The sequence below is a fragment of the Thermobia domestica genome, chromosome 11, assembly GCF_964235325.1.
Source record: "Thermobia domestica chromosome 11, izTheDome1.hap1.1, whole genome shotgun sequence".
NCBI classification, from domain to species: Eukaryota; Metazoa; Arthropoda; class Insecta; order Zygentoma; family Lepismatidae; genus Thermobia; species Thermobia domestica.
In genome coordinates this window covers 134,790,480-134,818,315 of record NC_137464.1, presented here as the reverse complement: position 1 = coordinate 134,818,315, position 27,836 = coordinate 134,790,480, and the positions used below count along the sequence as shown (strand labels likewise).

Genomic DNA, 27,836 nt, shown 5'->3' with positions numbered 1-27,836 from the left:
AATATTTACGTTTCCTTCATATATTTCAAATTTCTAAGGACTTCCACAGGAGTAAACAATACTGAAAAACATATTTTTGCTCATTACAAATATCGAGTGTTCTAAAAATGGCGCCTACGGATATAGAGAGTACTATTCGACAACTCAAAATAAAGGAAAAAATAAATACAATTATACAGGGTTTCTATGACCTTTAACAGTAAATTCCCTGATTTGCATGACAGGTGACAGATGACGTTCACACACAAATAAGGAATAAATAACGGTGAATATTTATATACGAGAACATTTATTCTATAGGGACAAATAATAATCAATTGCTCATACATACATTCCACTTACCACCAATATAAATCTAAGAAACGTTCCATACTGTGATCACTAATGAACCTAAGCTCAAATTGGTGTACTATTAATGTTAGATAAAATATATTTTATAAAATTTCCTTGATTTCCAGTCTTGTTCCCTGAGTTTCCCTGAGCTGCACTCTTTTCCCTGACTTCCCTGACCAGTAGCAACCCTCAATACTTTTCGATCTTCGTCTATACACATGAATTGAACTAAATGGCTACGTCGCAGATAAAGAACCATTGAGTAGATCTACCAATCCACCAAATAGCTACATCGATTCTTTCTAGATGGCAGTTGAAGTCAATACATGTTGACACTAGCACCACTTATTAGCGAACAATCGATGTAACTGTTGATGGATTCGTAGAGCAATGCTAAGGGTTCTAAGTCAATATGCGACGTTCCATATAGTGAAACATTTGATTCCCTATAGCGGCTGAAAGAGGCTCCGGAAGGTATATCATTACATAACATTTTCGCTTTATTTCGCTCAAGAACAGCACTGCGTTATCCGTGGGCGCCATTCTTAGAAAACTATTCCAACTTTTCAAATTTCAAAAGTAAATAAGAGAAAATCACTGTTAGCCCTTTTTTTTTGGGGGGGGGGGGGCGTAAACACTGAAGTTTTGTTTCCGTATGGGAGATTCAGTGTTAAATTTTGGAAGCAGTTTTCTCCAATAATTATTGCTAAGACTTGGGACAAATTAGTATTATTTGTTACAAAATGCAATAACACTCATCCGCAATGCTCGCGCAGTAGACTCGAACATTATTCTGGTTAAGGCTCCCCCTTTGGGGAAGGGGTGCGAGGGGCGTAAAAAGGTTGTGGGTGGAGTGTTATCAAAATCCAAAATTATATTTTGGGGACGCCAGTAAGCGTCAGATTAATCACAAATGTCACAGAATTAATATTCCGATGCTCCTTGCATGTGCCAGTGACTGATATGGGGCTACAGCCCCCTTCCAAAAATCACATTAAAAATTCACCATAAATATCGTTAGCAGGGACATACAGAAAGAAGGTATTTTTTAATTATTGAGAAATTTGGCGTTATTGAAGTAAAAAGGTATGTATTTTTTAATATGGGATGTTATTTTGGTAACGCACCGCCTTAAGGGGTCACAGGAGGCGAAGCATAAGATAGTGGATGTTTATAAAAATTCCAAATTTTATTCTGGAAATGCCAGTGAGCGTCAGATTAATCATAAATTTCACATAATTAACATTCCAATGTTTAGAGCAACCCACATTATGCTTTATTGTTAATTTCAATCATTGTTTTACAGTAATCGTGTATAATGTATAATATTTACTGTACATTAAATATTCTGAATATCTTGATCTATTTATTAATATTTTGTGCAACCAGTTTAATTTTATATTTAATGAAATTTCTACTTAATGCAGTGTAAAGACATTTGGTTTACTCTAGTCAGCTTTTTCTATCACCTGTGTGCGCCTTAGAGGCGAATATACGTATATACAGAAAGCGAAAGTCAAAGATGCCACCAAAAAGTACAGAAAGTACTCAAGCTTAAGAGGTACACATGACAATATAGTGTGAAGTTCTTGTGTACTATTCATTGTTGGCGGAAAGTTTTTTTCTTTTCCCTTTTTTTTCTTTCTTTTCCCTACGTCAAAGCATTACACCGAAAAGTTTACATAAATAGAAATATGCTTTTCATTGCAGCATTGATATGTTCTCAATGGTTTTGCATTGTAAATATTGGTTTTAAAAAATATTAATACAGTATGTTAAACTTGCAGTTAAACAGAATTCTCCAAGAATTGTGCTGTATATTTTAAATTATGCTTTATGCTTTATTTTCTAAAATTATGTTTTTAAAATTAGATTCTTCTGGACCCTTAGAGAGCCACAACCATGTTAAAGGTACCAATCATAAGTCTAACTTGCTATTATGATTTTTATGCTTTCTATGCTTTTGGGTTGCCCTGCCAATGTTCCTTGCATGTGCCAGTAACGGATATTGGGCTACAGCCCCCTTTCAATTTTTTTTTTTTTTTTAATTTCACCATAAATATCCTTAGCGGACCTACAGAAAAAATATTTTTTTGGTCAATTAATGCGAAGTTTGGCGTTATATTAGTAAAAAGTTGTGTGATTTTATAAGGCATGTTATTTTGCTAACGCGCAGCTTTAGGGGGGCACAGGGGGCGGAGTATAGGTTATGGATGTTTATCAAAATTCCAAATTTTTAGGGATGCGCACGAGTAGAGACACACTTTGTAAAATTCGAGACGAGTCGAGACAAACGTATTTCTCGACTCGAATTTTCGGGTCGAGTCGAGACACCTGATAAAGATCTCGACTCGACTCGACTCGAATGTCTCGAAAATTTTTCTATAATTTTTAATATTATTTTGAAGAAAGTACTCATTCAGAAACACTCGGTACGAGAATTTCGGAAACTGCATGACTTGTTAAGTGTTCGAGGAGTGCTGTGGTGATTGTTGAGTTGATTTTGAGTTTATCGTCCCGTTCAGCAGCGAGGCTATATGAGACGTGGACCTACTGATTAACGTGGAATCCGAACCACATGAGCTCCCGCCGGGAATCGAACGCTGTGGTGATTGTCTTCAAAAAGTGGTGAAACCAAGGGAAAAAGACGTCCAAACGTCGAGGGGTTGGGCGCCCCCCAACTCATTACAGATGTCGGACGTCGTAGGCTGGGCAGACTGGTAAAACAGGACAGACAGCGAACTGCGTCGGAACTAAGATCAGAGTTTAATGCTGGGCAAAGTACAAGTGTGTCTGAACTACTGTTGTCAAATTTCCAGAAATTTTGAACGTGTTTTTGAAAAAACGTTTTTTCGATTTTCCGGAAAAACTGGAAAAATTGAAAAAAAAAACGTTAAAATGTTTATACAGTGAAACCTGTCTATGTTGGCCACCATCGGTTCCATCGAAAAGTGGCCAACTTAGACAGGTGGCCAACTTACAGAAAATAAGTGTGATTTGTGTATTTTTAGAATAGGATTTCTACTATTGCTTGATTGTAAAATTTTAATAAGCAGTGGCACGACAGCTACTTATAAATAATGTATATAGAGTAATCATAAAAATATACAGTACTAGAAAATATTACTATAGTATGCAAGAGCGCCGATTTCTCTGTAAATTTGAGGGGAGGGGCATTCAAATGCAGAAGGTATATATATGAAGATTTTAAGACAAATTCACTCAAATTATACCAAATATTGTATACTCATAAATAAAATAGGGGCCACACGAGCTTTGGGGGGCCCGGGCTCCCTCGGTACCCCCAGGATCGGCGCTCTTGATAGTATGTTAAATATATATGCATACCTTTCTCTTCCTGAAAACTACTCTGGTACATTGGATTATTCGGATTGAAAACACAATAACACAAACAACCATGAAATAGAAGTGTATGTACGCAGTTTATTGAAATATATTATAGCACACTGAGTTATTCAGATTGAAAACAAGAAAAGCTAAGTTATAAATTGAGAAATTCATATGCAATTTATATGACTTCTTTTCAGTTGTTACTGAATAGTGGTTCATTCTAGACACATTTGCTTTATTCTTTTTGGCAGAAATGCACATTCTAATATTGCAGTTAACTACTTCTTGTTAATATGCTAAAAGTGTTTCCCTCGGAGCAAAAGATGTTTTGAGGAAATCTTGAGGGAATTCATATCTCAAAACCTCCGCTACCTTATGACATGCTGTCAGGTGCCAATAAATGACAATTGAGCTTTAACCTTGAGAATTTTCCGGAATTGCTAAAGTTTCCCACTGATGAACCGATATAGCTAATGGTTTTACCAAAACAGACAGGGTAAACAAATAGGTACAACCATTTCCTGAATTCCTGTACGTGCTTTTTCTTATTCACATCTTCCTTCACCACCCTTTTATGAGGGTAGTGTTCTGGCCATTGACCTCCAAGAACAAATCGCGAGAATCCTTGCTTCTTTTCTCCAGTCACAAATACAGAACATCTGCCTCTCATATGGGAATTCGAAAGAGTTAAGAAAAATAACAAAACTGTATTTTTAGTGGCCAAGATACGCAGGTAAATTTATCATTATCATCATACAATAAACATTGCTTCAGTGTGGCCAACTTCCAAGATAGACAGGTGGCCAACTTATAGAGTAGTAAGTAACGAATGTCTTATGGGAAAATACAGGTTCAACACGAACCAGGCCAAGATAAGCAGGTGGCCAACTTAGAGAGGTGGCCAAGTTACAGGTTTCACTGTATTAGGCTAATTTTACTAGTAATGATATATCTTTTTTTTTCAAACACGTGAAAAATGTAAGTTCAAAAATTTCAATATTGCGAAGATTAAAAAATAGCACTCGAAAATAAAACTATTCCAATTTTATCTATATATTAAAATACTAAATTTAAGCGTATATGTTTCTCCTCACAAAAAAGTTTATATGTTTGTCTCCAATCCTTTCAACAAAGAGATCTCGAACCCACAAGTGCTAGAAACGTGCCGTTTTCATTTGTCGATTCCAAATTTTGTGTAAATTGTCCAGTTCTAATTGAATATTTTTTAAAAAAAACATGGCCATTAGTTCTTTATTACATTTTTAGGGGTACACTAGAAGTACTGAAATTTTTGAAAAAGTAAAGCATCATACCCTATGAGTTATATATTCCAACATCACATAGTTGTATATAGAGGTTGTATATGTCAGGCGTTTGTTTCATGGCCAAATGATAATGAAAACGAAGGATAACCATTTCTCCAGTCTAAGATTAATCTTCATTGTTTGGAGAAGGTTTTTTCCAATAAATACCGTTTATCACTGACATAATTAATTGTGTGTGTAATTTATTTACTTATTAAATAATGCATGCATACACGATATCGGTATTCAGTAACTGAATACTTGAAAATTTGAATTCAATTATCTATACAAGCCGGCTACGAGTCTTTTGTTTTGGCCACGGATGCAGTCCAAACTATTTTTTCCTCCTACCAATTTTACAATTAGGATTGAGCTTCTTACCGGCTGTGTAGCCTACCGAAGGACCACACAGATGTTATCGAAACTATTGTGCTATTGCTTCTTTGTATGCTTTGGCAGAAACTTCAGTAGATATCGAAACCCGCCAGTGAAGCCATATCTAGCATCTTGGTGCTAGATCTAGTATAGTTCACTCCCATTTAGCATCTAGCATCTTGACTTTAGCATCTTGGCAAAATCTCATTCTTTCCTATGGAGAACAGAAAAAGAACGAAAATTTAGATGGTTCACTGACCGTTGGGAATTATCCCTTTTAGTTGAAGCGATGGTTGGAGTAATAAAACCAGTTAGTATTTCCGCTGTAGTATTGTTGAATTCACAGAAATGTTCAAAAATAAGCAAACGTGACTCTCCACAAGATGTTTACTTACCCATAGTCTTATTATTGTCAACTGTACCCTGAGTATGAGGTTATCTGGGATGTTTCTGTCCCTTCTCACTTTACAACTTGAGAGGGGAGGGGATATGATCGTCCACTAGTAATACACCACTAAAAGAAATGCTTCAGTGCTGCGTCGGAAGCGGCATGTTTTGTATATATTTCTTAAAATGTTATCCATTAATAAAGTATAAATTACCCCTTCCTCCTCTGATTCTCTTTCCAGTACAGAGAATCGACTCATGGATTTAAAATGAAGAAAGAACCCTGAACCCTCCCGAAAATGCTAAAATGAATGATGCGTACAAATAACAAATCTGTGGATGAATCAAATAATGCAGATACACGAGAAGATGATGACGAAGATAATAGTGCTTGATGCAGCGCAGTCCACCACATGTAAATAGATTTGAAGTGTTCATATTTGTGTATGTGTACGTGTGTATGTGCTTGTTTTTGAGTATTTATATGCGCGTGTGTCTTGTAATTGTTATATTAATATCCACTGGATTAAGTGAAAGTATAAAATGGATTTGATGACTGCCAAATTGACGTCATCTTGGTAAGTCTTTCATTTTTTAATATTTAGTAATATTAAATTAGATTATAGTTTAGCGTCGTTTTCAGGAGCAAAGCTCTACAAGACGTGAACCTACAGTTTAACGTCAGGTTTGAAACACATGAGCTCCTACCATGAATCAAACCTCGTTCGAGAAAGGCGCATACGCTGACCACATAGCAACGAGGAGCTCAACATTTAGTAATATGTATATCAAGTTGCAAAATTATATTCGTTTAATTTTCACTAATATAATCTTCACAATGTAAAGCCTTCGCTAGGCACGTTATCTTGTTTAAAAAGAAAAAGCCTATCTCTTATGGTTCTGTCTCGGAGTTGGACTGCGGGATGATAGAAATCCGAAAGAGATGTTTTTATTATATTTTGTACAGATGATCTGCTCCTTCATAATCTCCGTGTTTGATAAGAATGAACCTCCCTGGCTCACGAAAATGTATACGTAATATAGCAAACCATGCACATTAAATGCTAGACTAATATAGCAAACATTGAAGATGCTCCCCTAGAAAATTTTCTTCGGCCGCCCATGTCTGAAGGTACACAATTTCGCAATTCAGTGGATACGATGTGGATGTATTCAAAGTCCACTGATTTACCCATCAAATTTAAATTTTACAAAAATATTCTGTGAATACTGACCTGAGGATAACTATTTTTTTTTAATTCGATCGCTAAAGGTTTTTTTTTTTTTTTTTTTTTTTGTTTACGATGTCCGGAACGAAAACTGAAGTTTCTACAAGTGTTTCCCCAGCAATTTTTTTGAGAAAGGGGTCCTCCAGAGGGGGTAATCCCTGCGTTTGTTATATATATATATAAAGATAAATAGGAGCGAGTGTTTAAAATTAGTTCGGAAAGATATGAAAATCTGGCATAATTTGCAAGAATCCTGTAGTTTGTTTGTGTGTTTGTCTGTCTGTATGCGGCCTGGGGACCAGACGACTGGACCGAGAGTTACCAAATTTTGGTCAGGGGTACCTTGGCCCAGGCCCCAGATCAAGACGAATCATTTTTTTAAAAAAAAATTCGAACCAAGTGGTCTCAAAGGGGCGCATACAGGGACATGTAAAAGTGGGAGAAAATGGCCGATGTTACTGTCGAATTCATAGTTTTCGCGGTCGCTGAAATCAATGGTGAAACTCTGATCGACGAGTCTCGATTCAGTGTGGAGCCTGATAATCGACGTGTTTTCATCTGGAGAGAGTGTGGAACACGACACAATCCCATGTTTGTACGAGAAAGATCCCAGCATCATGGTGGTGGACTGATGGTGTGGGCAGGAATCAGCATTGTTGGGCGTACTGAGCTCCACATCATCCGAAATGGCTCTTTGACGGCTCTCAGGTATAGGGATGATATCCTGAAAACTCTTGTTCTTCCTTATGCTGGTGCCATTGGTGATTCGTTCCTTTTCATGGATGACAATGTTCGTCCTGAGAGAGCTCGATTAGTGGGTGAGATGCTGAATGCTGAGGGTATCGCTCGGATGAAGTGGCCAGCATGCTCTCCGGATCTCAACCCAATTGAGCATGTCTGGGATATGCTTGGCAGACGAATTGTCGCTAGGCCAGTACCTCCAACAACCATTCCAGAGCTGGAAGTCGCTCTTCTGGATGAGTGCCAGATCCAGGATATGATCAAGGGAGGGGCTAAACCAGAGTTTGCAGTTTTATCCAGTGTAAAGCAGGATTGAAGCCCATTTTATACAGTGTATACTTGAGTGTGAAAGGGGGCTATAGCCCCCTTGGATCCGCCTCTGTATACATATATATATAAAGAGAGAGAGGAGAGGAGAGGAGAGGAGAGAGAGAGAGAGAGAGGTAGATAGATATAGATATATACATAATCGAAAATGGCCTCGAATCCATACTCGCTGAGATGAACAGAAGATGACGTTTAAATCCACAAATTTAGCCCCATTAGTACTCTAAGGGGAATGATGACATATTTTTGAGGCTCCACAAGTTTATTGGTGACAGTTTTAGTGCCCTTTGTGTCCAAAATGAGACGTATTCTCCCCGTGCGAAGAACGGGTATTCTGCTAATCTATCTATATATTTCTCGCTGCTCAAATTTACTCACTTGTGCGGTATATATGTGTAAAGTAGAATTAAAACCTGTTGCTTTAAGTATTTTTCCGTTAGCGAAATACATTGTATATACAGTAGGACGTCGATAATCCGAACGTCAAAAATCCGAACGCGGTCCCTAGAAGCTTTTTACATTTTGTCTTAACGCAAGCGATAAACAATAAGTGTGTCCGTCGACGTTATCTGAAGTCAGTGTTTTTATAAAAGTTCATTTATATGTAATTGTTTGTCATGTATTTTTATTTTTATTTTTTCTTAGGCCTATAAGTTTTAAGCGTGACTTACAAGAACAGTGTTATTTAGAGTATAAGCAGGTTCTTCAGAAACATTAAGTGTAAGTAGCTTACGTACGGTATTGTAATTACTGTATGTACTGAATAACCACTGTATCGATAGAAGAACATACCGTACATTATATGTAAGCCTAAATGGCATTTTCTTAGTCATTTTCGAAAATCCGAACAATTTGAAAATCCGAACTACCTCTGGTCCCAATTAGTTCGGATTTTCGACTTCCCACTGTATATGCTGCAGACATGTTATAGCAAGTAAGATGACTAGCATCAGAGCAATAAATAGTTTTTAAACTATATTTTCCTGTTTTTGCCAATATTTCCGAACAAATGATTTTTTTCTAATGGTTTCAACATTTCCGGAATTTTACATAGAACAAGGAAGATATCTCTATGAAATATATGTTTGATTAAACATATTAACTAAAATGATTCTGTGATTAACTAAAATGATGATTCTGATAATACCCAAATTTTCTGGTTTTTTTCCCCAGCTCGGGAAAACCGTAAAATACTTGTTTTTTTAAACCCAAAATTTCCGTTTTTTTCAGAACACACAGTGCACCGAACACTCCTAACGATGGCGAATGTTAACACTACGACATCGGCAACTACAACTGAAATGAACACGTGACCATCGCCACTGGACCTTGGCACAATGGCAGAGCGTTGCATTGTCTGATGAATCCCGATATCTTCATCATGACGATGTGAGGGTGCGAATTCGTCGTGTTCCAAGGGAACAGTTCCTTGACATCTGTACTGCGGGACGGAGACAAGCTGGCTGCGGCTTCATTATTATCTGGGAAACATTCAGGTGAGCATCCATGTGTCTAGTGGAGCTCGAGCAAGGCACCATGACGGCCGAGGCGTATCGCACGCTGCTTGCAGACCACGTACACCCCTTCATGACGGCCATGTTTCCCATCGGTAGTGGCATTTTTCGACAAGATAATGTACCATATCACAAGGCCAGGAGTGTGATGGAGTGGTTCGAGGAACACAGGAGCGAATTCCAAGTGATGTGCTGGCCCCCAAACTCTCCGGATCTGAACCCAATCGATCTGGGATGTGATTGAACGTGACGTGAGGGCGCATCACCCTCTCCTCGGAATTTACGGGAATTAGATGATCTGTATGTGCATATGTGGTGCCAACTCTCTCCAGCGACCCACCGAGGAACATTGCGACCATGTGAAGACGCGTTGCCGTTGTTATTCGTGCCAAAAGGTGGACATACTAACAATTAGGTAGGTAGTCATAATGGTCTGGCTGATGTATATTTTAATTCGTATATTTTGTCTCGACTCGAATTCCAGTCGCGTCGAGATAGAGACTGTCGAGTCGAGACAGAAACATATTTTCGAGTCAAGATAACATTTTCTCGAGACGAGTCGAGACAGGCTGAAATCTCGACTCAACTCGACTCGTGCGCATCCCTACAAATTTTATTCTGGAAATGACAGTGAGCGTCAGATTAATGACAAATGTCACAGAATTAATATTTCGATGCTCTTTGCATGTGGCAGTGACTGATATGGGGCTACAACCCACTTCCAAAAATCACATAAAATTCACGATGAATCCTTAGCAGGGACATACCGCAAGAAGCTATTTTTCGGATCAATTAATGGGAAATTGGTGTCATTGTAGTAAAAACGTATGAGTTTTGAAATCTGAAATGTTAGTTTGGTAACGCACTGCCTTAGGGGGTCACAGGGGGGTGTAGAATAAGCATTTGTGTCTGATAAAAAATCCAAATTTTATTCTGGAAAGGTCAGTGAGCATCAGATTAATGATAAGGTCACATACTTAGTATTCCGACGCTCCTTTCATGTGTCAGTGACTGACAAGGGGGCTATAACCAAATCACATTAAAAATTTACCATAAATATGATTAGCAGTGACATACCAGAAGCAGCTGTTTTTCCTATTGGCCAATTATTGTGAAATGTGGCATTGTTTTTGTAAAAAGGTATGAGTTTTTCAAATCTCTAATGTTATTTGGTACCAGGCATAAAGCGCGAAGGATAATTTAGTGGCTTGGGAGGGCACAGATGTCGAAGTGACAACAACTCAGTTTTATTTTGGGAGTGCCAATGAGGGTGAAGGTAATCGCAAGACAGACAGAATTAATGCTTCGATGCTATTTCCCATGTACCAATAACTGATATGGGGGGCTACAGTCTCCTTTGAAAAAAACAACACAAATTCTTGATGAATATCCTTCCGCAAGGACCTACCGGCAGAAAATAAATATTTTTCAAAATTAATGTGAAATTATGCATTATTGTCGAAAAATGTTTGTTTAGAAAAAGCTGAAGCGAGAATAGGACAATATTCATGTGTGGACCTCTTTTAGGAGCGTGAACTCAAAATTTCACTGGTCTAATGTGAAATGTGGGAAACAATTTCCGCTGATTATTTGTAAGAATTTTCCTATAAATTAACGGTTTTAGTTAGAATACGTTGGCATACCACTGTGAACTGCTTTCAAGCAATGTCAACCATCCTTTGTTTCGTAAAACACCCTCTAATTCCTGACTCACCATCTTGTTCATCTGCACTAACAACAGTTTCAGACCTGTTTAGACTTCTTCGCAAATGCACATTACGTAGCACGTGAATCTAGGGGTAGACTAAGTTAATAGTTCGTGAATTGCTTGTGGGTTCCACTACATTATAAGTCAAATTCAGGTCGTTTATATTTAGGTTCAAGTGATTAATTATGGTTCATGCAAAATAAAGCACCACCGCATCGCTCAAACAGGATTATAAATCTTCTGAGAGAGAAGTTTGGGAAGGGCTTATTTCTGTGGGGTCAAGTGTCGAATGGCCACCAAGACGTCCAGATCTTACACCTTGCGATTTTTTTCTTGTGGGGATTTCTAAAATAAATTGTTTATCAAAAATCATGTAATAATGTAAATGACTTGAAACAGAGAATTGTCCAGAGATGATTATATTCCAGTGACGTCATAACAACGAAGCTTTTTGCATAAGCTTAGCACTGACAGAAGATATTTATTTAGAGTAGATTCGAGATTCTTTAAAAAATCAAAACATCTTCTCTGCAATTAATTATAATATATAATTACCTTCTTCCCATGTGTTCTGCTAAGGATTTTTATGGTGAATTTTATGTGATTTTTGGAAGAAGGGCTGTAGCTCGTATCAGTCACTGGCACATGCAAGGAGCATTGGAATACTAATTCTGTGACATTTGTCATTAATCTGACGGTCACTGGCATTTAAAGAATAACATTTGGAATTTCTATAAAGATCCATCACCTAATGCTTCGCCCCCTGTGCTCTCTTCGTGGTGCGTTACCAAATAACATTACACATTTGAAAAACCCATACCTTCTTACCACGATAGCCCCAAATTTCACATTACTTGATTTTAAAAAATTGCTTCTTCCGGTATGTCTCTTCTAAGGATAATTATAAGGATAATGTTTGAGTCGACTGCACTAGCGTTGCGGATGAGTGTTATTGCATTTTGTAGCAAATAATACTAATTTGTCCCAAAAGTCTTAGCAATAATTATTGGAGAAAACTGCTTCCAAAATTTAACACTGAATCCCCCCCCCAAAAAAAAAGGGGGGGCTAAACAGTGATTTTCTCTTATTTACTTTTGAAATTTGAAAACTTCAGACGCCAAGTTTCACATTAACGGTGTGAGAATTTCATCCTCTTCCAGTGCTGTAGAAAATGAAGTTTTCACACTAATAATGTAAAATTTGGCACTCTTATTGAGAAATATCTGTAGTTTTCGAATAGGGGAAAATTGCTGTTTAGTCCCCCTTTTGGGGGTGTAAACACGAAACTTCATTTTCCTTATGGGAGATTCAATGTTAAATTTTGGAAGCAGTTTTCTCCAATAATTATTCGTAAAGAATTTGGGGCAAATGAGTTGTATTTGTTACAAAATGCAAAAACACTCATTCACAAAGCTAGTAAAGCCGTCTCAAACATTATTTTGGGGGGCAAGGGGCGTAAAATGGTGGTAGATGATGTGTTACCAAAATGCCAAAATTTATTTTCGGAGTGCTAGTAAACGTCAGATTAATCACGAATGTCACAGAATTAATGCTCCAATCCTCCTCAATGGGGCTACAGCCCCCCTTTCAAAAATAAGAAAATCACCATAAATATCCTTAGTAGGGACATACGAGAAGAAGGTATTTTTTGTTAATTAATGTAAAATTTGGCGTCATTGTAGCAAAAGAGTATGCGTTTTTGAAATCTTGAATGCGATTTTGGTAACGCACCGCGTTAGGGGGGCACAGTGGACGAAGCATTAGATGATGGATCTTTATAAAAATTCAAAATTTTGTTTCGGAAATGCCAGTGAGCGTCAAATTATTCACAAATGTCACCAAATTAATATTCCAATGCTACTTGAATTTGCCAGTGGCTTATATGGGGCTATAGCCCCCTTTCAAAAATTTAAAAAATCACCATAAATATCCTTAGTATTGACATACGGGAAGAATGATTTTTTCTCAATTAATGTGAATCTCGGCGTCGGGTTAGCAAAAAGTTATGCATTTACCAAATCTGGAATATTATTTTGGTAATATTTTGGAAAATCCAGTGTGTGTCAGATTGATCTCAAATAATGCAAAATTAATATTCCGATGCTCCTTGCATGTGCCAGTGACTGATATTGAGCTACAGTCCCCCTTTCAAAAATTACATTAAAAATTTATGACAAATATCCTTAGCAGGGACATACAGAAGAAGCTATATTTTGTCAATTAATGTGAAATTAAGCGTTGTGATAGTAAAAATCTGGAATATTGTTTTGGCAATAGGAGGCACAGGACAGGAAGGGTAATTTGGTAACTTAGGGTGTCATAGGGGAAGGACTGATAGAAATTCCAAATTTTATATTGGGAGTGCTCATGAATGTCGAATTAGTTGCAAGATGCACTGAATTAATACTCCATACTGCTGTTATGTACCAGTGACTAATATGTTACTACAGCTATTTTTGAAAAGCATCATAAATTCAATATTATTATTCTTACGCAAAGACCTACTGGCAGAAGCATTTTTTTACAATGTGAAATTTGGCGTTATTTTAGAAAAAAAAGTTTGTGACAATAAGATATCTCTTTCAGTTAATGTCTGACGAAGACAACGTTAAGTCGTCGAAACCGTTACACTGTAATTTAGTTTTTAATAAACAAGTGTATATACTCTGGTCAGAAGTGTTTATTATTTCTTTATTGTCTTCATCTTTTAAAGCATCCAACATTTTCCTTTTAGTTTCCAGAGGAACATCGTTTCAAACAAACAAACAAACAAAAACAAAAAAAAAGCAAGCGCAACAAGCTCTTCTGATAGGTGCCACAATTGTCAGAGAAACTTTTTCATTACACACGTTGAAATTTCCTCATTGAAACCTTCATATTCCTTTAAATTTCTCAAAAGTTGCAAGTCATATCTGGGGATAGTGCTTGAAACCAGCTGTTAACGTAAACTTTCACAACAAATGAGCAAATGTTACGAATTCCTGTTTCTTCCTGTTTGGAAAGTTTCAACTGAGCTCTAAATAAGTATATCTTTAGCGAGTAAATTGCCTTTGCCATCCATCGGGCTCGATACACTCGCCCTGGATCTCTAAAATGTATACCTCTTTCTACAACTTCTCAAAGGAATATGATTGTGTGCTCTAAAAGTTCTTCGTAATCTTCTCGTAGTTGAAACTTCTGATTTTTTTTATAGCAAACTCAATGATATTTGATGCACTGTTGGTAACATTTTTATGAAGTAAACCATCATATGTGGCAGGTTTGAAATTACTGTGGTCAATCGAGTTCCACAAACCCTTAAATCGCTTAAACGGCAAGATGCCAGGCCCTGTTGAAGCTCCAGTTGGCTTACTAACAACTTTCCCATGCATAATTTCGAGGATATGATGTCGGCAAGCCAAATAAAGCATTTCTTTTTTCATCTTTTGCTCTAGAAAGACACATGCTCCACTAGGTAACCCAGTATTTGCTGATGTACCAAAACACACACATTTCGCTTGGTCTGTAACTCTCCAGGATTCCAATGTTTCATTAACAGCACAAGCTAATGCTTTCCCTGTTCCTGATTGAAGTTTTGGAACAGCCAGTAACTGCTTAATGCAGTTTTCTGGAACAATAATTGCTAATTTATCAACCGTTTCACTACCTGAAACATCTAAAAGTTTTCCGTCCCAGTGAATGGTCAAACGTACACTAGCTGAAGATTCACTCTGTAAGTCTTGAGCTCTCTCTCCTCTGCTTCTGATTCTAAGACAGCGAATAGAGAAACACAGTGTGCATGTATTTTCTCGGAGTTCTTCAGTTTTCTGCTATCCCTTCATTTCATGATTTTGTTTATCATCACGAATGCCGTCTCCGTTAGCCTCGGAACATAATGTGCCTCTTAAACATTTATACATATATACTTAGGGGCTTCCTATTAATAACAAGATAACCAGTAATAGCACTAATGTGAATCTGATTTCCCATTTTATGTTTAAAAATACAGTAGTTTTAGTTTGTTTCCATTTCTGTCACTGAAGGCCGACATCGTTACGATAACCATATCTTTAAAATGATACAGATTAGAAACAGCTGTTGTAAAATATCGGAAAATATCTACATAAGTATTCGTAAGCAAAAGTCACTTACTGGGTCAATAGGCGTTAATTGCTGGTATCTTCAAAACTCTCATGATCAGTTTCTAATACGTAACACATCCTTACAACCTTCCACAGAAAATTAGTTTAAGGGTTTGTTATTATTATTTTAATCTGATGGTGACCATCAACGAAGCAAAGATGCATTTTAAAGTATACAACTGTCGTATGACAGACTTATTTGAAAGGTAGAAATAATATGCACATTGGAAAGGTGTCAGTTGCTCTTGCTATTTACTCGTATCAACTACTGAAGCTTTTACTCTACGCAATAACTAAGGTCAGGACTTTTAAATGGCACTTTTTTTCTTTGAAAGCAAAAATGAGCTGTGGAAAAAAATTGTAAAACGGTGCTTCCAGATAGGAATAGAAAGAATTTTAACACATCTTTTATCATCTTTCTTGACCCTTTATTCCCTTAACCTGACCTTAAGCCTCTTTTTCTTTCTTTACTAGTACTTTTTTTTATTTTTTTATTTAAAATTTCCCAACCATCGTGAATTGGGTGTGCTGTATGTTGGTGTGAGAAGATCAAGAAGATTGTACTTTCTCTGGATCCAAACGTCGCAGATGTATTTTCAAGGCGCATCAGCTTCCTCATTCAGGGAAAATTCATATTTATAGACAGAAGTATATTCTATCTATGGATACAAATACGTAGCGGCTTCCATTAAAACTTTGGTACAATGCTTTAAAAACTGGCGTTCTACTTGCTTTGTCGAAAGAAAGCTTGAGGTTAACTCTTCAATAGCATCCGAATTTTGTCGAATTTGGAACGTTTACAGAGTGCTCCGAGTAAATATGAAATTTGCCCCATTGGTCTATGACTGTGGAAAGAAACTTTAACATCCATTAATACAAAACGTCTTATCTTCAAGTACAAAGACACTTATACTTGACAACTTAAAGACAACTTATACAAGAAAATATGTATAATCTTAAGATTCATATTTTTCCTTAATACAGGAACGTATTCTGTCCAATATTATAGAGAGATACGTAGTTTATATATTCAGTTACATTCAAGTTAATTCCAATTATTTGAAAAGGCTATTGCCAAAATGGTTGATGGAAATAGCATCTCTTTTTCCTTTTTTGTCAAATTTTAGTATTTTTGATCATCTTTTCTTCGTACGAAAATTGCTTCTAAAGCTCCTAATCACGGCGATTATTTTTCTAGACTACGTCCTTTTCTGAAATGAGAATCATAAAGCTTTATAAGGTCTGGCAGAAGGAAATACTAAAAGAACGAAAACAAATCCGAAAATTAAAAGACAAAAGAAAATTCGGAAACGAAAAAAGCAAATAATTTTTTAAAAGACGAAAAAAAATAAAAGGAAAAGCGATAATTTTTTCAAAAAATAAACTTTTTCCGGTAAACGAGAAATGAATATTCCTTCCAAAAACAAAAATCAAATAATTCTTCCAAAAAGTAGTTTAACGCTAGAGAAAAAAATTCGCCCTTAATTGAATATACGAAAATGATATTTTGAGTATACAATGCAACGAAGACTAATCAACATAAATAATTTTCATTGGTGTAAAATTCTACTACTTTCATTTGGAGACGCATTTTGGTGGACTATCTCGACAAGGAATTGGAAGTTTAATTCAGTACAATATGCCTTTTCATCATTTCAACTGTCTCTGCACATTACGTACTTTATATATCATAACTGATTCATTGAATGGCTGTCAACAATAAAGACTGCACTGTAAACTAAGCAGTTTTAGATTTACAACCAGCGGCGTGCCGTCAAGGGCACTAGGCTAGTCCCCTGCATTTTAATTAAAGTATTTTGTGATAAATATATACCAAAGAAAACGAAAACATTGTTTGTATTTCTCTATTTTCGTAAAATAACGCTGTTTCAATTGTTCTGACACAACTGTAGTCAGCGCCCGTGTGCTGGGTGCGACAGCGAAGTGGACATCGGAAACGCTCGGGTTTTAATCGGCTCAGAGCCGTAACTATGAGATCATTTAGAGGTCATAACGAACAGAAATTCTGGCAATTAGGGAAACAATATTGAAGTAATTTAGTTAGTTTCTAAGTACGACATTAAATGGACTTGCATGGGCGCCCGAAGAAAATTTTCTAGGGAGGGGCCCATCTCCATTGTTGCTATGTTACGTCTGGTATTTCTGGTATTTAATACACGTGGTTTACTATATTACGTATACATTTTCGTGAGCCAAAGGAGGGCCCGGACCCCACCCTGTCCTCCCCTTCAGGAGCCCATGTTGACTTGTCATCTTCACAGCATGGGAGTGTTTAATGGAACATCAAACAGGATTCAGACTTATATTATTAAATGTGTTGGTGACGTAATTCTGGATAAAATTAAGTCAGAAATAAACAATACACTTTTTACAGCAATAATGTTGGACAAAATTACGGACATTGCAAAGATCTCTCAACTTTCAATCGGTACGTGAAAGACGGCAATATTCATGAAACATTTATTTGTTTTGCAGATGTTACTAGTGATTGCACTGCGACTGCTGCTCTAAGTAAACATGCTTTCCAAGTTCTCTCTCATTTTAATTGTAAGCAAAAGCTTGTAGCACTATACTATGATAGAGATGCCACGTTTTCTGGACATTTGAACACTTTACAATCTTTCGTGAAAAGGTGTTCCAGTAAAGTAAAACATTAAATGTGAAATATTGCATCCAAAAAGTACAAGAGACGGTATCTTATCTTAGGAATGCAAGTAACGATTTTGAAGAGACTTATAGAAAAGTAGAATTTGATAACAACGGGAACCTTCTAATAAAAGACGTGAAGTAGATAACTCAACAGATCCATAAAATTAAATATGTGCGTTTTTACAATGACATTTTTTATACTATGATTGGACAAATAGAGGTGGGATTTCAAAATCTGAGTGAGTTACAATTTCTTGACCTGTTAGATTCAAAGAATTTTCAGCGCTTGAAATCTCGATTTCCTGATTGCTTATTTTTGAACTTAAATCAAGTTACAGAAGTTTTTCTTTTTTTTTCTTTTTTTTTTTTTAACAATTGCTATCGAATTAATATCAATTTACAGACTATTAGATTTTTCAAATAAAACTGTGACTGAAATTATCCATTTCTTGAAAGAAAGAGGGTTGGTAAAAGAAGCGTTTACAGAAACATATAAATTGTGTTGTTTGGTGTCAACAACACTAATCAGGACCTCCACTGTACAACGTACATTCTCTGCGAACCTAGTCCCCTGTGAGAAAAGTCACTACACGCCACTGTTTGCAACTATGCTGAGTTTAGTCAAGATAGGATTCTTCGATCGTGTTTTAGTGATATTTCTTAATTTCACACTTAAGTCAAAACTCCAAATTTGATGGCCAAAAATTCGGAAATCAAATAACACTATAACATCTCATATGAATACTAAACTAAACTATCGTTGGATAAATTCCATATTTCATGTTTTAATGAAACTTCTTTATTTCACTGAATCTAAGCCTAACTTTGATACGGACAAAATCTCGCGGCCGAAACATCGCCGCTCAAAATCTCGCCGGCCAAAACCTCGCATGGGCCAAAACGTCGCCACCCAAAACCTCGCAACCCAAAACATCGCGTGGCCAAAACCTCGTGGGCCAAAATCTCGCCTGCAGCTTAATAAAAATTCAGTGTAGTATAACATCATCTGCTGCATTTCTTATAAGTAAAAAGAAAAAAGGAAGGAAGAGCTTGGTGTGGTGAGAGTAGGGGCGCCGACTTCTACTTCGCCCCGGGCGCCGAAATCTCTAGTTACGGCTCTGTATATATATATATATATATATATTCCACTCCCCCTCTCTTTTGTTGTGCCGACAAAGTGAAATTATAAAAGACATCCTAGGCTCGAACCTCATCTATGTTGAAAATTTGATTGAGATCGGTAGGATGGCTCAAGAGGTATAATGTAACAAACAGTCATTTAATTTTTATACATATAGATTTCTAAAGCATGCATTAGAATTTTTCTTGTCATTATTTTAATGCAATTATGTGTTATTACTAAATATATACATATAGTAATATATAGAACATTCTACATTGAAGAAATCGTCGTGAAGAGGTTTTATCCTGACGACATTTCTTCCCAGGCGACACTACGTCTCGCTTAATTTAGACCAGGCGAGATTCTGTGTCGCGAGATCATTACAACGAGGTTTTGGAAGACAAGGTTTTGGCAAGGCGAGGTATTGGCCCGGCGAGATTCTGGCTCGCGACGTTTTGACCAGGCGGGGTTTTGGCCAGGCGAGATTTTGTCCCGCGAGGTTTTGGCCAGGCGAGATTTTGGTTTGCGAGCTTGTCGCCGCAAGGTTTTGTACCCAAACCGAACCAAAGGACTTACACCATAATATTTCACACTATGCAAGCACACTTAGCTCTTAAACCTCTACCAATCATCTGATGTTTGGTAAAGATTAGACGAGTTACACCAATCGTATTTTAGTCAAAACCAAACTCAATTGGCCATTATTCTGGAGCTCAAAAGCCTCAACACCATAATATTTTACACACAGCTCAACATGAGGTCAATTCTCGTCAAGATTTGTTGAATTTAATTGGACACGTTTTAGTGAAATTTCCTGATTTCGTTAAGATTAAGCCCACATTTGATGATCAAGAACTCAGGAACCAAAAGTCTGTACACCGTAATATTTCACATCGAGCTTCCATGTATACCAAGCTCTTCAAGATCTACGATGACATCAAGTTTGGTCAAAATCGTTTGAGTTTAATCAAATGCGTTTATGTTAGTGAAAGTTTTTGGTGTCACTAAGTTAAAACCCAAATTTGGTGGACAGTAATTCTGGAACCGAAGTCTCGCACACCATAATATTTAACGTACTTCCTAAATACATCGAGGTCCACAACCATACCAATTTTGATCGTGATTGGATTAGTTTCGTCCATAGTATGCGTTATACAATATCCTTTCATTAAATGCAAACCCAAATTTGATGGACAATAATTCGGAAAACAAAGGCCTGAACACCATAATATTACATATGTTTTGCCCAAGTCTACTGTCATGCCAATTTCGGTCCGAATCGAATGAGTTTCATTTATCGCTTACGATATATACTATCCTTGTTTGATTTTCAAAAAGAAAAACCAAACAAAGATTGATGATATTTTGAAAGAAAACTAACATGGAACTTACATATATAAGAAGTAAAAAATGGAAATTTTGTACGGAAATATACGAATATCAAACTCCTCTCACTGTATTTCTACGGAACGAGTTTAGCGAACAATTGATGAATACGTAAGGCACATCGTTAGTATGGGTCAAAATGAGTTGAGTTGATTCTGAGTTTAACGTCCCGTTCAGCAGCGAGGCTATATGAGACATGGACCTACTGATTAACGTAGACTCCGAACCACATGAGCTCCCGCCGGGAATCGAACCCGGGTCTCCAGCGCCAAAGGCGTATGGGTCAAAAATATGACTGATTAAAAACAAACGTTATTGTTTCCTAGTAATTATTCCTAATTTTCTACTACTTTTATTACTACTACTAATAGAAATAATAATGTTTTAAACAATTCACTGTTCACCGTTCCATATATCCGTCCAACCAAACTTTGTAGATTGGAACAATTATTTACTATATTTGAACATCTATTTCTTAAAATACCAGTATAACGCATAATTAATTCTAATTCTTTTACTCAGAGGACGTTACTATGAAAGTGAAATGAAATTTTTAAGGTTTACGTCCCACAGTTATGCCGGTTAGGCTAAAGGAGACGGTTATGATGAGAAATGAATGAAATGGTGGAATGAAGAAAGTGGAAGGAAACGGGAGAACCCCGAGAAAACCCACGAGCACGGTGTTTGTCCACCACAAAGTTCACACGGCGCGAACTGGGATCGAACCAGGGACCCCAAGCGCCGGAGGTTAACGCTCTATCACAGAGCCACCGCGCCCCCAGGACGTTACTATGTATCGTGATGAAGACAACAAATATTATGCATTTTATCATGAGCATGACTATAACCTTAATATCGCCATCAATGTTCTGCCACATTGACAGGTTATTATAAGAAACATTTTTTTTCTGTATTCATTTCTATTCTCAGCCGTAGATTCTGTTAAGGCATCCGAATTTTCGATCTTCATATCATCCAGGAGCTGACACCTTCTCTCCCTCTTTCTCCTTCGATAAACTAATACTTCCAAAGTATCTTATATGGCAATTCCTCAGACAGTCTCCTAACCAAATGTTGCTATCAACGTCCGCATTCTTCTGTCATCATTCACTCAGCTCAGAACTTCTTTATTTCTTATTTTCTCTTTTCAGATGATTTTTCCATCCTTGTTCACATCTACACCTCTAATCTTACTATAATGGATATAATTGTAATTGTAGTAAAACGTGTCCAAGTACAGTAATGGAGTATGACTGTCCAGCACTAAATTATAACACTGGATGAAAGACTTAGAGACTACTCTTATAGCCACTTTTTCCAGAAATAGCATTTATTAAATATGTCGTGGTAAACTGTGTGAATATTTACCTTTTATTTCATTAACGATGATAATTGCATTTATAATAGCAAAAGAACATGTTTTGTGTGGGGTACGTTCCCCTATTAATTCTGACTCTGTCCCGAAACAAACTACTTCAAAACGGAACTGCCTGGCTCGTATATCATACAATATCTACAACTTACTAAAAGTGATTCTTAACACACAATCACAAGTAACATTTCGATTCTATAAGGTTGCTTACTAGAATAGTTTAATAATATATGTGCCCCACTTAATTTTCTTGTTCTTCAATTTCCATTATTTTTCTTCAAGAGAGAGTGAGTGAAAGTTGAGAATCTCACCACAAAAGACCTAGGATTCTTTTTCTGACAACCGTTCTTTTCGAAAAGATAGCAGCTGATAACTACTGACTGAATATGGGATGCTCAGTTTATATTCTTAACAGTTGTCTCGAACTTTTCATTCACATGTTACACCACAGCAAGGATTTATTGTTTCTTACTTGTGGAAATTTCGTACCCCTTTTCAGTAGCAAATTACCAAATATTTTAAAATTTTCACATCGGACGATTATTTACAGAAAGGCGAAAAGGATATGGAAATTCTGCATAAAGCTGGGAGCACAACTCTTCGTTTTACAGTAAGTGATGAATATCGACAGATGATGATCAGAAAAATGGAAACACCTGAACGAAATTGCAACTTACCAGATTAATATGGTGTCGGGCCACCTTTCGCCTTCAGAACAGCCTTGATGCGACATGGGATAGAGGCATAGAGGTCGTGAATGGTAGCAAGTGGAATTTTACACCATTCCTCGTGCAGGGCATCGGCCAGTTCTGTAAGAGAGGATGGAGGTGGAAATCGTTGCCGGAGTCGTGTTTCCAAGACGGACCACAGATGTTCAATTATGTTGAGATCTGAGGATTGGGCGGGCCAGGGGAGGTGTTGAACTTCATCCCGATGTTCCTCAAACCACGCTGCAACAACGCCAGCTGTGTGAATGGGTGCATTATCATCCTGGAAGATGGCGTCATTGTCCGGGAACAACATCCGGACCATAGGATGAAAGTGGTCTCCTAAAATTGCGACATAATCGTTGGCAGTGATTCGTCCGCTAAGTGTGACCACAGGACCCAATGAAAACCATGATATGGCGGCCCACAGCATCACCGAGCCGCCGCCATGTTTCACAGTTGGGCGGAGACACTGAAGATCATAAGCTTCTTTGGGCGTTCTCCACACATAAACACGGCCCGTGGTTGGGAATAGGGTGAAGGCTGACTCATCCAACCATATCACACGTTTCCAGTCCTCAACGGTCAAAGTTGCATGGTCGCGGCACCATTTGCGGCGTGCGAAAGCGTTATGGTTCCTGATGAGCGGTTTGGCCCGTGCAACACGACCCCGTAAGTTCATGTCGTAATTCGCGGCGGACTGTGATTGTCGAAACAGGGTGGGGGAGGTGCTGATTGAGTTCCTCTGTCACTTGCTCCGCAGTGGCACGACGGTTCTGCGTGACAATGCGCTTTAATACCCGCCGTGGCCTGTCACTCATGATTTTCTTGCGCCCACTGTTCCGCTTCCCCGATGTGGTTTTCCGGTGTGTTGTGTAGACCGTCATCACGTTCGACACCGTCCCACGCGACACACCTAACACAGTAGCCACTGCCGCCACACTCACTCCACATAACCGCGCACCAACAATTTGCCCTCTTTGAAAATCTGAGAGGTCTCCCATTTTACACTACCTCCGTCTGCTGCAGCCACTGGACACTGCTGTTTCACTGCGCCCGACGTAGTAGAGAGACCGACCTAACACACCACCACCAGCGGTCCGGCGCTGCGGGCGTCACGACACCACTGCCAACCCATACATCTGACGTGTTGCCAACTACAGGTGTTTCCATTTTTTTTATCACCATCTGTATATTCGTAATAGTAAAGAAACTAAAGTTGCCTTCACTGTAGTGAGTGTACTTTATCTAAAATAAGTTTTTTTAATTTGTCAGTATTGTAAATTAATTGTTATCAAATATGTTTCCAGTAGAAATTTTATTAGATATTAAATTCGTTTAGCGTATAAATTTCTCAGTACATGCTTATTTGCATTTATTTCAATTTAATTTCACATTCATACAAATGTCACTGATTATTCTAGAGATTTTAAACTGAGGAGTCTTGTAAGTATTGGAGTTCAACTAAAAGTTATAAAAATGCAATACAGGCAATAAACGCCGATTTTAATATCAAAGCATTAAATTTGAAATTTACTTCCGTAACAAGTATTACAATTTTAAACACCGATTTTAATATCAAAGCATTAAATTTGAAATTTACTTGTGTAACAAATATTACACTTTTAATCATTTTGTATCGTCTTCCTGTTTTAAAAAAAAATAATACAAATATCTGAGACCGATTTTCAAACCTTCGATCTTCAAGTTTGACAAGTTCTTTACGAAGATTCAGTGCCTTACCAAGCTCGACTACCGTCGGCACAAGTACTGCTTGCAGCTAGTGTATATATAAAGAACGGAAGGAAAATGCAATTCCCTTTGTACAGATGTGTGGGAATCTGATGGATCTAGGCTCACTCTTTTGGACTTAGTCTCTGAAAGGGTTTCTTGTTTTTTTTCTCTCTTCTTCTTCTTCTTCTGAACAGAAGTGTACCAGCCAAGTGTCAGTTCCACATTATCCAACTGGTTCACATATTTACGAAGGAGTACCTGGTACACTTCACTGATGACAATAATGTCAAAAAAATTTGGACTGATGATGCACTGCTGTGATAATACACAGGACACGCCCACCTTCTGTGAATAAAGGGGGTTGCTAAACGACTGAATGCTGGTTGTCACTACTCTATAAACATGTGCTTTATGAGTTCATGTATCCTGACAACTGGAACCATTCTTCATCACTTTATCACGTATACAGCAATATTCCTGGCCTTTCAGCGATAAATTGCTGAAACCAGTAGCAGTATGTTAGGTGTTTATCACGGCCAATCTGTACCAGCAGTTGAACAACTGTAAACTTGTAGGGATACAAACAGTCATGCTTTCTTAGCAGCTCTGTGACACATGCTACGCGGTAGTCCAGATTCATGAGATAAACGGCGAAAAGACTTTGTAGGCGACGCCAACAATTGTGTCTTTACCTTACCCATACGTACTTTAGATAACTACGGGCGCATCCCGTTGTCAAATCTAGCAATGTTCCCTTTGTCTCCAGCTTCGTCATCCATTCTTCAATGCAGTGTTTAGATGGTTTACGTCGATCACCGAAACATTCGAAAAACAATCAGTCATGTCTTACAAGGAACCATTTATCCAATACTATTTCACAAGAAACATGTGCTCTTCTACAGAATATCGATACATTGTAAGAATCACATAGCACCGGAAGAAGGAAGCCAATGGAACACCACGAACAGTATGCCAGGCAATACTGAAACACGAGACACACACACATCACGGAAACCTCACTGTTGTCACATTTCACAGATTTACAAAGCTGTCACGTCGACGGGTTAAGTGAGAACATCCTCCGTGAAATCCAGGCAGTCACGACCAATATCTGGCAGCAACATTCACGAACATTAGCGCCGTGTTGAAGTCTGTGTACAGAGGGGGAGGTCATTTCCAATATCTTCTAATGTAGCTTCAATTCTCAACCATAAAGGTGTGTCACATACAAATTTGATTTAATATCCTCATTTATTACGATTTTTGTAACACTTCTCCCGGTGCCCTTTCAAGTGGGACACCCTGTATATGTTAATAAGTGAAACATAAATGATTCGTTACTCATTATAATTAATTTCTGACCTATAATTGTGTATCGAACAGTATTAAATAAGAACTTTTGGCAAACCCTAGTGGTAAGTTTACTTTGTGTTTAGTTTGATAAAATGTAGGTAATTAAAAAATTCATATTTAAGATCATTAAAATAACTCATAGTATAAAAAACATTTGCTGCTCATTACATTTCCGGCGATAAATAATCCTTGAAAACTAAGTACATTAAATTTGAGTTAGTCTAGTTTAAAAATGTATATTAATTTCATGAAGTTCTTTCTCTGCCTAACAATTGCAAATGGGAATCAATATTAGAGATTTTATTGATTATTTTAGAAATTCGTAAACTGCAGATTCCCTAATGCTGACCTCATCATGCCATTGATAATTAAGCTTAAAAATTTGAAGATAGAATTTTTCTTTGCTCTTTTACGAAACTGTATAAGTAATGAAGTGAGAAGAGTTTAAAGTTTTCTTTTTGTTGTTAATGAGTTTCACTCTTAAAAGCTAAACTAATTCAGATTGTATTTACATTTCTAAAATTAAATTGAACTAAAAATTTAAAAATAAGTAACGACAATTTCTGGATTGGACGAATCAAAATTAATATATGTATAAAAGAAGTTAGGCAAAATCCAACATTAAAATGATCTTATTCTCTTGATTGATAAGCTCTATATTGTAGTTAGATCTCTTAAACAGCGAGTAAAATCAATTTTAGAACTCTAACTATAATACTCTCTGTCAGCAAGGTAAAAACTTATCTTTTCATCTGAAATTCAATTAATCATTACATTCGATCAAGACTTTTCTCACTATAATCTGATCCATAAAATTAATGCTTAATTAGTTTCTGTTGGATTACTTTACTTTTGTTAAATCAAGTTAAAGGTTAACTTTTAATATTCTTCTTAAAAAATCAGAAAAAAAACAATAAAATCTCAGGATATACTTCGTATTTCTCAAACTCATATTTCAGTAAAGTTGTTTTAATATACTTGTTGTATTTTTCTTGTTCTAGCTCAATTATCGAACTTTTATTGTAGGAGAGAGGGAGAGAAAGAGAAAGCAGAGTGCCTACTAAAATCCCAAAGTGAAATTTCATGACTTTCGTGACCTTTTCTTTACCAAATCATAAAATTTCCTAAAATTTTCAAGAGCGAATTTGGGTGCGAATTAGGCCGAATTTTCATCCATGCTATAGAAACGTACTTTGCTTGCGATTTGGTAGCATCTAAAGCTGATTATAGATATTTTTGGCGATGAACTTTGACGTTTTATAGAATAAAATTTTCCAACCTGTACTTACATTTGAACAGTTAAAAAAAATCGTGACCCAAAAGCTAAATTTCGTGACTTTTTCGTGACTTTCATGACCATTTTCTGATTTCGTGACCGATACACACCCTGGAGAGAGAGAGAGAGAGAGAGAGAGAGAGAGAGAGAAAGAGAGAGAGAAAGAGAGAGAGAAAGAGAGAGAGAGAGAGAAACAGAAAGAGAGAGAGAGAGAGAGAGAGAGTGAGTGAGTGAGTGAGTGAGTGAGTGTATGTGTGCGTTGGTGAACCCAACAATCTTTGTAGGTCGATCGGTCTACACAGGAGCACTGTGAGCAATTTTTGAAATGCGAGCACTTTTTAGTGGTTGGTCGAAATGTTTTTTACTTTTAACGCGTGCCGGACCCTTATAGGGGTCCCCCGCGAGTTCTTTTGACTCCGCTCGTTTATACGGATACAGCCGGTTGTGTGTGTAAAGTGTGTGTTCAGACTGAAAAATTTCGTTTTTCGATTGGTGTGTATTCCGACGCAGTACCATCTACGTGTGTGTTCCAAATAGGAACTACAGGAATTCAAACTCCCTGCAGCTGCGTTCACCATTATTGCCAATCAAGTATTTGTTGAAACGTTAAAGAAAATTAGCAGCTATAGCAGAGGAATTATTCACAGTAAGAACTAGGATATGAATATTACGTAAAAATAACCCTATGCCTAAAATGTTTTTATTAGAACAGAGGGGAGGGAGAGCTGTGTATATATAAAAATCTATATTATAAAATTGAAAATGACTATGTTTGTGACTCTTAATCTCTTGAACTGCATGACCGATCTCGATCAAATTTCTAAC

At 37.1% G+C, this 27,836-nt stretch overlaps 1 protein-coding gene across 2 annotated transcripts in view; it reads right to left on the bottom strand.

Annotated features, from left to right (window-relative positions):
- The window catches only part of LOC145664458 (thioredoxin domain-containing protein 11), a 506,348-nt gene that overhangs the window by 351,965 nt on the left and 126,547 nt on the right, over nt 1–27,836 (bottom strand). The gene's annotated exons all lie outside the window — the stretch shown is intronic.